Below are 11,630 nucleotides of genomic sequence, written 5' to 3'. Positions count from 1 at the left end.
ATGGACATTGGAACTGATTTACCACATAAGACCCGAGAACCCATCAGGGGAGACTCTGCCTTTGTGAAGGCCACCAACATCTCTGAGATACTCAGTGATGACACACCTCTGTTGGCCTGGCATGGACAGTGAGAAAGGTGCTACTATCAATGGGAATGACAGGATTCCAGAATGACAATGGCCAGGCAACTGCATTTAATTATCAAAGGAAGGTGAGTGTAATTAATGGGTTGCGAGCAAGGCTGAACTATCCATCAAGTTTCTTGATCCACAGGAATTTATCCGGAGAAATGGCTACTGGATCATAGTGTTACCAGTGGGGAAAAGATGAGGACAACTGAGCAGGGCACCCTTATTTATATAATTAGAAGAGAATTCACGAGCTCATGAGCAGGCTAATGCCAGCTGTCATCATGGAAACCACATTCCTACTCAGGGGAAAGTTTCCAGGGGAATGTCGGCTCTCAGGATCAGAGCTCATTGTTTGAAAGGGAAGACGGGTCCCCTTAAGGAAGGACTTTGCAATACACCCTAATTCTATATATTAAAAATTTCCTCATTCCCCCAAGTACACTTGAGATCATATCCCAGAGTAACTATCCACCAGGATAGAAGAAAGACCCAGAATTTCCAAGGACTGTGTGACATGGGATCTCAGACAAGGCTGATTGAAACCAGAGGACATCACACCCTCCTCTGCCTAGAATAAAGGCTTATGGTGGCCAAATGATAATCAAGTCCAAGCTCAAATCTAGCGGATGATGGGCCCTGTGAGTTTTCAGACTGACTCTGTGGCCACGAAGGGGGGATTGTGATAATGCAACAGATACAGTAGACACCTGGCCACACCCTTTACTACCTGTACACTCTAACCAGATAGCTTCCTATTGCAAACATCAGTGAGTTTGTGTCTATGGTCTTTCTTTAGCAGCTGGCCTATGCATGGACAAGTTTGGATTTGCTAAAGAGATAATTCCAGGTCAGAGAAATGGGAATATCAGAATGTATTATGTCATGTTAGAGGCTCTATCAGCAGAACTATGTTCCCTAAGAGGTCCCATGTTTCATGTAAAACATGAAATGAATTAGTGAGAAGGCCACTGGATTATTGGGAATTTGAATGGTGGCCCAGAATTTGTGATAGGAGATGCAGTTATGGAATTGGGCTCCCTAGTGTTAATGGTGATAACAGGATTCTAGAATAGCAGAGCCCTTGGAACAGCCCTAAATTGTCAGAGACATATACCTATGGTTTATGTAGGAATATGTAGGACCCATAGGTATATGTAGGAATGGCTAATGATGATTATGTTCTTGGAGTGAGATAGATGGACAGTGTGGTGGACTGAATGCTTGTGTCTGCCCAAAATTCATATATTGGAATCCTAACCCCACCGTGTGATGACGTTATTAGGAAGTAGGGCCTTTGGGTGGTGATTAGGTCATCAGAGCGCCCTCATGAGTGGAACTAGTGCCCTTATAAAAGAGACCCCATAGAGCTCTCTTGCCTCGACTGTCTTGTGTGGACACAGAGAGAATGTAGCCATCTATGAACAGGAATTAGGCCCTCAGTAGACATAGACTCTGCCAGTACCCCTGATCTTGTACTTTCCAGTCTCCATAACTGTGAGAAATAAGGTTTTGTTGTTGTTGTTCAAGTCGTCAGTTCTACAGTGTTTTTGTTATAGCAGCATAAAGAGACTAAGACAGGCAGAAAACAAGGTATTATTTGACTCACATAATCAAAAGATCAAGATCAGATATCAGAACGCTGATGTCACTACCATAATAGAAAAGTTATGACCTTTCATCTGTTTCCAAACCTGAGAGAGTTCTAAGATCTGAGCCTAGGAATTGAAAAGGAGGCCAAATCTTGAGAAACCTTGAAATGCCACAACAAATATATATAGTGGCTGTTCTCCCAATCCTTTCTCCAAATAGGCCTTTAGTCATTGATGAGGCATCATCAGTATGGATTTCCCTAGAATATGGCAGAACCTTCACATTGCTCCCTGACTTGTAGAGTGAGAGTCATTAATTTTTTTAAAAAGTGGGGAGGTGGGGAAGAAAAGCCAACTGGAAGTTTCTGAAACTACTCCCAACCCTTGGCTGAGAAAATAAATCAAGCCATAGTACATCCTACATCCTGGGTGGAATGACAGATTACTATCTCCCCTTAGAGATTTAAAGAATGGGTAGTTGTTCCCATTCTACTTTCTATTTCACTCATGGGCATATGACCCTGTAGAACCCAGATGGATCATGTTGAATGATGGTGAACTACTATGTATTTAACTGAGAAGTAGTCCTAATTTTAGTTGCCCTTCCAGATGAACACAACCTCTGATAATTGGTATGTGGTTATAGATTTAGCAAATTCACTGTTTTTGTATTACATTAAGAATGAGGCTCAAGGCCTGGGTGGCTTAGTGGGTTAAAGCCTCTGCCTTCGGCTCAGGTCATGATCTCGAGGTCCTGGGATTGAGGCCCACGTTGGGCTCTCTGCCGGCGGGGAGCCTTCTTCTCCATCTCTCTCTGCCTGCCTCTCTCCCTACTTGTGATTTCTCTCTCTGTCAAATAAATAAATAAAAATCTTTTTAAAAAAACAAAGAATGAGGCTCAAAAGCAGTCTGCATTAATCTGGGATGGAGAACAGCACAAACTCAGTCTTGTCCAGTCCTTGTTAATTCTACTGCTGGCAGTCGCTTGGCCACAGTTCCCCAGTAAAACAGAACTGAGAGAGAGAGAGAGAGAGATTTTTTTATAAAGGACTGGCTCATGTGACGTAGGAGGCTGTTGGCAAGCTGGAGACCCAGGAAAGCCAGGGTGTGATTCAGTCGGAGTCCAAAGGCTTGAGATCCAGAACTGATCGTACAAAATCCAGTCTGAGAGCAGGAGACCATGAGATGAGATGTCCAAGCTTGAGCTGTGAGGCAGAAAAAAGGGGGTGAAAATTCCTCCTTCCCCCACCTTTTGTTCTCTTCACACCCTCAACAATTGTATGGTCCCCACTCACACTGGAACAGGCAATCTACTTTGCTGAGTCCACCAATTCAAATACCTATCTCATCCAGAAACACTGTCATAGACATACCCAGAAAGAACGCCTACTATGGGCACCTCACGGCTAGTCAAGTTGACCCATAAAACTAACCATCACACTCAGTATCAAAATAGTCCAAGCAATGGTGTCCAACAAAAATATAAAAATACATAATTTTAGTAACCACACTGAAAAAAAGTAAAAAAGCAAGGGAAGTTAATAATATATGTATTGACTTACTAAACATATCTAAAATATTATCAATTGCCATATATAATCAATATAATGATATTAATAAGATATTTTATGTTACTTTTTCATAACAAATCTTCAAAATCTGGTGTATATTTTATGGTTATAGCATATCTTAATTAACCACATTTCAAAGGCTGAAAAGTTACGTGGAGCTAGTGGCTACCACGGACACTGCAGATCTTAAGAACCCTTCACTGTGGGGACATTCTGCAGAACATCACACTAGGACGCTATACTGATGACATCATATGACCAGACCCAGTGAACAAGAAATGGCAGGTATTCTAGATGCCCTGGTAAGACACATACCATGCCAGAAGGTGGGATATAAGCTCTACAAAGATTCAGGGACCTGCCACATCAGTGAAATTTTTAAACGTGTTAGATATTTATGTAGAAAATAATTTAATTCACCAAAAGAGAGGTCTGGCCTCAGTTCTTGGCTGGTAGGCAGTCATCTCTAGGCTGTTGGAAAGTCATGCCAGATAGATATGTTGTATTATAACTAGGGCCAGCCATATTGTAACAGTGTGATTCGGGGTGGGACCTTTGGGTCACGTGATGTCAGTATGACCTGTCGAGGGGCTGCAGACAGAGGTTAGTTGCAAAGGCAACTGTTTGTGGGATGGAGTCCCAATCCTTCGAACACTAGCCTAGGGTCAACTTCTCTGGTTGGCATTACTCCATGCATGTTGTCATGTATCAATGCCAGGAGAGTAGAGCTCTCTCGACTCCATGGGGAGAGGACAACTGGAGGCTCTGTGTTTTGTACTTGCCCGGATTCTGCCTTATGCATTTCTTCCCTTGGCTGACCCTAACCTGTATCTTTTAGCATTTAGAATCTATAGCTGTGAAGGTAACAGCTATTTGTAAGTTTTGCAAGTCTTTCTAACAAATTATCGAAACTAAAGGTGATCTTGGAGACCCCCAAAAGGGTATCATAAGTGAGGTGATCATGTGCAGACACAGGGGGTGACTTTCATGTTATCATTAAGTGTTGATTTATCTTTGTCTACATATTTACCACTTTCTTTGTTCTGTATGTCTTGTAGCTCAGACTTTCCATCTGTTATCACTTTCTATAAATTCTTTGGCAAATTCAGGTCTGCTAGTGACATTTTTTTCCTTCTGTTTTCATTTGAAAATGTCTTATTTTGTGTCATCTTTGAAATATATGGGTACAGGTTTTCAGGTGGCTAGTTATTTTTACCAGCACACTGAAGATTTAATTCCATAGTCATCTGGCTTCCACTGTAGCTGTTGAAAATATCGGATCCCTAAGTGTCACTCCTTTGAAGGTGATCTGTTTCCCCAACCCCCAGGTTTTTTTTTAAGATTTTATTTATTTATTTGAGAGAGGGACTCACACAAGGCGGGGGCGGGGGGATAGACAGAGGGAGAAGGAGAAGCAGGCTCCCCACTGAGCAGAGAGCCCAATGTGGGGCTCGATCCCAGGACCCTGGGATCATGATCTGAGCTGAAGGCAGATTCCCAGCTGACTGAACCACCCAGGCACCCCGAACCCCCAGCTATTTTTAATAATTTTTTGTTGGGCTCCTGGGTGGCTCAGTAGGTTAAGCGTCTGCCTTTGGCTCAGGTCATGATCCCAGGATCCTGAAATCAAGTGCTACATCAGGCTCCCCACTCAGTGTGGAGTTGGTGTCTACCTTTCCCTCTGCCCCTCTCTCCCCACTCATGTACACATACTCTCTCTCAAATAAATAAAATCTTTTTTAAAAAAATAATTTTTTTGTTTATTTCCTGAAGTTTCATTGTAATAGTCTTTTTTTAAAAAAGATTTTATTTATTTATTTGACACAGAGAGCGATCACAAGTAGGCAGAGAGACAAGGGGAAGCAGGATCCCTGCTGAGCAGAGTGGACCCAGGACCCTGAGATCATGATCCTAGCCAAAGGCAGAGGCTTAATCCACTGAGCCACCCAGGTGCCCTCATTGTAATAGTCTTGGTGTGTATTTCCTTTTGTTTAGAGTTCATAGTGATTTTTTTAAAGAGAAAGTGTGTGAGCAGGGGTGTGAGAGGACAAGCAGAGGGAGAGGGGGAGAGAAAATCTTAAGGAGGCTCCATTCCCAGGGTGGAGCCCAATGAGGGCCTCGATCTCACAACCCTGAGATCATGATCTGAGCTGAAATTAAGACTAGGACACTTAACCAACCAAGCCACCCAGAAACCCCTCACAGTGATTCTTAAATCCATAGGCTGTTTTCTGTCTTCACTTCAGGAAAATTGTCAGCCATTAATGTTTCAAATATTTCCTCTGCTACATTCTCTCTTCTCTCCTTCTGGGACTGTGATCAACATACGGTAGACCTTCTCACTCTTTTCTTCTCTATGACTCTCACCTTCACCGCATGCTTCCTTCTGGATATTTTCTTCTGACCTGCCTTCCATTTTACAAATTCTCTCTGTTATAACTCTGCCTATAGAGCCAATGATTTAGTTCTTAGTTTCAGTTATTTTTCTTTTTCAGTTCTAGAATTTCTGGTTGCTTCTTTTTCATATACATTCTGTCAGTTTGTATAATTTTCAGTTCTCTGCCCAAATTTCCAATGTTCTTTTTTATAACCTTGGTCGTAATAGATATAATTATATTCAAATCTATGATCAATAAGTCCACGATCTAGAGCTCCCATGTCACTATTTCTATTGTTTATCATTTTTCCTGGCTTTTGTTCCCAGCGTCTTATCTCCTCATGCACCTGATATCTGTGATCGTGTGCCAGACATTATGTTTGAACAATCATTTGTGGAAATAATTTGAGACGTTGGGTGGTATTAGCTTGTTTCATGTGGATTTTCATTTGCTTCCACCAGGAACCCAGGGCACTAGGAATCAGGATTTGCTTGATATATTGCTGGGGTTAGGATTTCCTGAGTCGTACAGAGGACTGGAAGCTGGGTTGCAATCCCTGTAAAGGGCTGGTTTACTTCTGATGTAGCTTTTTCAGAATCCTGATCCAAAGCAAGCCGGGGGCTCCAAGTTTTGTCCTAATGTCTGTGACATTATCAGAAGTCTCACTCAGCTAGCTTCTCCATCTCTTTTCCCTGAACAGGGATGCTCCCAGAAAAGAGACCCTAATTGGGGACTTAATTCACTGGATTTTGTTTCTCTTCTCTCTCTCCATCTGATAATTCTTCATTGGCTCTGGAAAACAGCATGGAGGTTCCTCAAAACGTTGAAAATAGAATTTCCCTATGACCCAGCAATTGCACTACTGGGTATTTACCCTAAAGATACAAACGTAGTGATCCAAAGGGGCACGTGCACCCGAATGTTTATAGCAGCAATGTCCACAATAGCCAAACTATGGAAAGAACCTAGATGTCCATCAATAGATGAATGGATCAAGAAGATGTGGTATATATACACAATGGAATACTATGCAGCCATCAAAAGAAACGAAATCTTGTCATTTGCGACAACATGGATGGAACTAGAGCGTATCATGCTTAGCGAAATAAGTCAAGCGGAGAAAGACAACTATCATATGATCTCCCTGATATGAGGAAGTGGTGATGCAACATGGGGGCTTAAGTGGGTAGGAGAAGAATAAATGAAACAAGATGGGATTGGGAGGGAGACAAACCATAAGTGACTCTTAATCTCACAAAATAAACTGAGGGTTGCTGGGGGGAGGGGGGTTGGGAGAAGGGAGGTGGGGTTATGGACATTGGGGAAGGTATGTGCTTTGGTGAGTGCTGTGAAGTGTGTAAACCTGGCGATTCACAGACTTGTACCCCTGGAGATAAAAAATATATGTTTATAAACAATAAAAAATTAAAAAAAAAAGAAAATGGTTTACAAGAGGGAGGTATATGCAAGGGGACTGCCAAAGGAGCCATGAGACTAAAGGAAAAGGCCAAATAGTCCAGCTTAACAAGAAGTGGCTTATCCAGGGGACTTAGGGACAGAAGTGTGTCTTGGGCAGCTCTAAGACAAATGGATTTCCACAACCCCATTGCCAGTGAAAACTGCTTTTATAGTTTTAGAGGCTGGGAAGTACATGCCTGTAGACCACCTGGGAAGAAATATTTGAGAATAGTTGTGTCATAGTCTTACCTCCAGAGCAGATCAAAGATGTTATACCCCTGGGGTGTATGTAAGGAAGTCTTTGTTATGCCTTTTTAAGAGATTATTGTCATATCTCCTACTTGTTTGGGGTTCCTTTGATGGGAAAAATGTTAACTAAGCTCCCATTTATCTTCCCTGATTAGACACTATAAAAGAAATAAATTACATTAAGCCCCAATTGCTTTTAGCTTTGATTAAAACTAAACTCAGAGGCCACAATTTTTCTTAGAGATAAATTTTACAAAGCTATGGATGCAAATGCTTTTGAGAATGGGAAACACTGGTTTAAGAATTAACCTTTGAGTGTTGATGAGAAATGTAAGTTACAGCAATACACATTCTGAGACTTGTCATAAATTTGAGTTTGGTTTTGGCTGCTTACTAATAAGATACGGGAGCTTTTTTCCCCCTATAGTGTCAAAAGATTTATTTGAATAATTTCCTTGAGGTTATGAATGTTTGATATAGACAGCCACATTTGTTAGAATGTTTGCTATAGAATTTTTTGTTCAATTTGTAAAAAGTGTTTGTTATAGGAAATTACTTTTATTCACTGGCTTTGTGATAATTACCTGGCTGATTTTATCTCACTGATTTGTTGTAAATGATACAACTGGTATAAAAAGATCATGAGGAGGCCCCCTGGGTAGCATAGCCAGTCAAGTGTCTAACTCCTGGTTTTGCTCAGGTGGGGATCTCCTGGTGCTTGAGATCAAGCCCTATGTCTGGCTTGGTGCTTTATGTGGAGTCTGCTTGAGACTCTCCCTCTCTCCCTTTGCCCTGTCCTCCCTAAAATTAATAAATAAATCTTAAAAAAAAAGGACTGTATGGATTCCCTTAAAATTAGGAATATAATGGGCATGTGGGTGAATCAGTCAGTTAAGCAACTGCTTTTGGGTTAGGTAACCATCCCATGGCTGTGGGATCAAGTCCTGCATAGGGTTCCCTGATCTGCAGGGAGTCTGTTTCTCCCTCTGCTTCTTCCCCACCCCAGTTTGTGCACATGTGTTCCATCTCTCTCTCAAAAATAAATAAATGAATAAAAATAAATAAACTAACTTTAAAAAATTGGGACTATCATCAAAGGAATTCTTTCCAGTGAAAATTCATTTTGTTTTATGTGTATATTAAGGTGGCTTTCACAGATTAATTTAGAAATGCAATGCAGAATATCCGGTTTGCCACAACTGCATATTCAGGCGAATGGAATACTCTCGCTTATTTTTATATTCTTGTTTTATTTTAATTTTATTCCTCTGTGGATCATCAAGTTCCTGTAGATTAAATGGTAGTGTAATAGTACACTTAACACTTCCCTAAGTGTATAAACACTTTAATGGGTGATGATTCAGAAGGCGTCTGCACTGCTAGGTATCATGCATCGCCTTCTATTTTCCCAATAAATAGCCACCCCATGCTGGAATCAGCTGATTAGGTATGAGCTACAGGTAGAAAGAAAGACAGGAGCAACTAGTATAAGCAAATAGCTTGGAGTCAGACTGACTGTGGTCGAAATCTTGTCTCTATCCCTTATTAGCCTTGTGCTTCCGGGGTAAGTTACTCTGAGCCTCAATGTCATCACCCATAAACTGGGGGTAATGATATTAGCCATCTCATGGGGTCTTTTGGTGGGGGGGAGAACGTAAACGTAAAGGATGAAGTAAGGGTGTGATAGTAGGGGTGCCAGGGTGGCTCAGTCAGATAAGCATCTGCTTTCAGCTCAGGTCATGATCCCAGGGTCCTGGGATCGAGCCCTGCATCGGATCCCCTGCTTGGTGGGAGGCATACTTCTTCTCCCACTCCCCCTGCTTATATTCCCTCTCTCGCTGTCTCTGTCAAATAAATAAACAAAATCTTTAGGAAAAAAAAAAAAGACAAAGCACTTTGTATACGGAGAGCACAGGAGTACCTAAGAAATAATGACAGGGGCGCCTGGGTGGCTCAGTAGGTTAAAGCCTCTGCCTTCAGCTCGGGTCATGATTCCGGGATTGAGCCCCATGTTGGGCTCTCTGCTCAGCAGGGAGCCTGCTTACCCCCCCACCCCCACCAGCCTCTCTGCTTACTTGTGATCTCTCTCTCTGTCAAATAAATAAATAAATAAATCTTAAAAAAAAGAAAGAAAGAAATAATGACAGGTATTACCACCTGAGAATACATATTCTGCTGCCCGGAGGAGTAAAGGCAGCTCCAGAATTTCTGCTACGAGGCACTCAAGAGCAATAATCACAGTGGAAGGCAGGGCTGGTCCTGCTTTTACATGGATTCTACGCTGAGTTAGAGAAAATGAGAAAGGGTTTGAGATTTGCAGGGATTAGAGTACTCCCCCTGGCTCCTGTCCAGTGATGATATTCAGGGGATTTCTTGCACTCCCCCTTCAGTCCCAGGCAACTAGCCAGTCAACAAATACAAGAAGGCGCTGCCAAGAGACTGGACTCCAGGGGGGGAAGAGAGAGAAGGGCCCCCTGCTTACACTTCTGCTAGATCCCACATAATTCCCTTATATCAACTGCACATCAGCTACACTCTTCCTTGTCTTCAGCCAATCTCATTGAAGGGCAAGACCTTTGGTTTTATTGGCCACAAGACAGCAGAGTGGTCCTCCTGAGTGCAGGCTGGTTTACAACAGCCCTCTGATCCTGGAAGGACACTGCCCAAATTCCACTGTGGCCTCTGCAGAGGCCCCCAGGAGATGAACAGACAACCATTCTCAACACCAACTCAGGGCCACACTCCCTTTACCTAGGCAGCAAGAGGTTTGATCTTAGGCTCTGGAGGTAACTAAGTTTGAAATCCAGGATTCACCCCTAGTTAGCTTGTGACCTTGGACAAGATACTTTACTGTGCCTAGTTTTCCCAACACCAAGACCCAAGGTCTATTCTTTTTTTTTTTTTAAAGATTTTATTTATTTGTCAGAGATAGAGAGAGCGAGCACAGGCAGAGTGGTAGGCAAAGTCAGAGGGAGAGGCAGAGGGAGAGGCAGGCTCCCCACGGAGCAAGGAGCCCGATGCGGGACTCGATCCCAGGACGCTGGGATCATGACCTGAGCCAAAGGCAGCTGCTCAACCAACTGAGCCACCCAGGCGTCCCCCAAGGTCTATCCTTAATCTGGAGGCTTTGGCAGAGTAGCTGCGTAGAAAACTCTCAATAAGTATCAGCTGTGATTACTTTACAGGCCCAGGACCAAAACAAATCTATTAAGTTGCTCTAATTATATGGTGAAAAGACACCGGGTTTTAGTTACAGTCTCAAACACTGACACTCCATAATCTTGGACAAGTTGGACTTCTTTTAGGTCCCGTTTCCCCAACCGTCACATGATTTTACTGATTTAAAAAATACTCAGTGGACATTTATTGAGTGCTATCTTCTATATGTCTTCCCCAAAGGAGCCCACACAACGCTTCAATTATTTCCCAATCGGCGCACTCACCCAGTGGTGAGGGACACTGAGAGGGCGGCGGAGACTTCGTTCCCCTCTGCTTTAGGGATGGATGGAGGGCCAGATTTACCCGGGAAAAGGCATTTGAACGAAGGTTGAAGGATCATTCACAAGTCGGCCTTGTAATTACTGGTGATGCTTTTATGTTACTGCCCCTTTCAGACTTAAGCATTCGTAGGATTTGGTTCTGAAAACAAGCCCACTTCTTTTTTATTGCCGAGGTCACTGTGATTGAGAAAGCCAGTGGAGCCGCATAAAACAGGTTATGCCTCCTCTTCCCCCTTCGAGGAACCGTGACCTTGCGGTATCCGCGCGACTGGGGGTGTGTGTTTGGTCTGCTCGCCTGGGCAAGCACGGGCTGCAGGTGCAGGGTGAAGCTGCTGTAGTCGGCCTGTGCCTTTCAGCCTCACTGGAACCGAGAAACAGGAGGGCTAAGGGGGAGCGCAGCAGTGCTGGCCTCGCCTTGTGTACAAGGGCACGCTCTGAGTGCCCACGGCCGGACGCCCCCAGACCTGAGGCACCGCGCCATCCACTCCAGGGTCCGGCGACAGCGGGGAGTGGAGAAGACTCCGGCTCCGGGAGGGTCAGTTTTGCGGGAACCGGATGGGCATCTCTCCAACCCTGGCAGCGACGCCGGACCTGGGAAAGGGCACAGGCCCCACACACGCAGGATCACTTGGGCGGGCTGGCCGCGTGCCCCGGCACCCACGAGAGGAGGCGGGATGGGGGGCGGGGCCGGCGGGTCGGCCTCCCGTGAAGCCTCGCGCGGGGAAGGACCGGAACTCCGGGCGGGCGGCTTGT

This window comes from Neovison vison, unplaced genomic scaffold (assembly GCF_020171115.1).
Source record: "Neovison vison isolate M4711 unplaced genomic scaffold, ASM_NN_V1 Scaffold_135, whole genome shotgun sequence".
NCBI lineage: Eukaryota > Metazoa > Chordata > Mammalia > Carnivora > Mustelidae > Neogale > Neogale vison.
Note: the sequence above shows the minus strand (reverse complement) of the source record.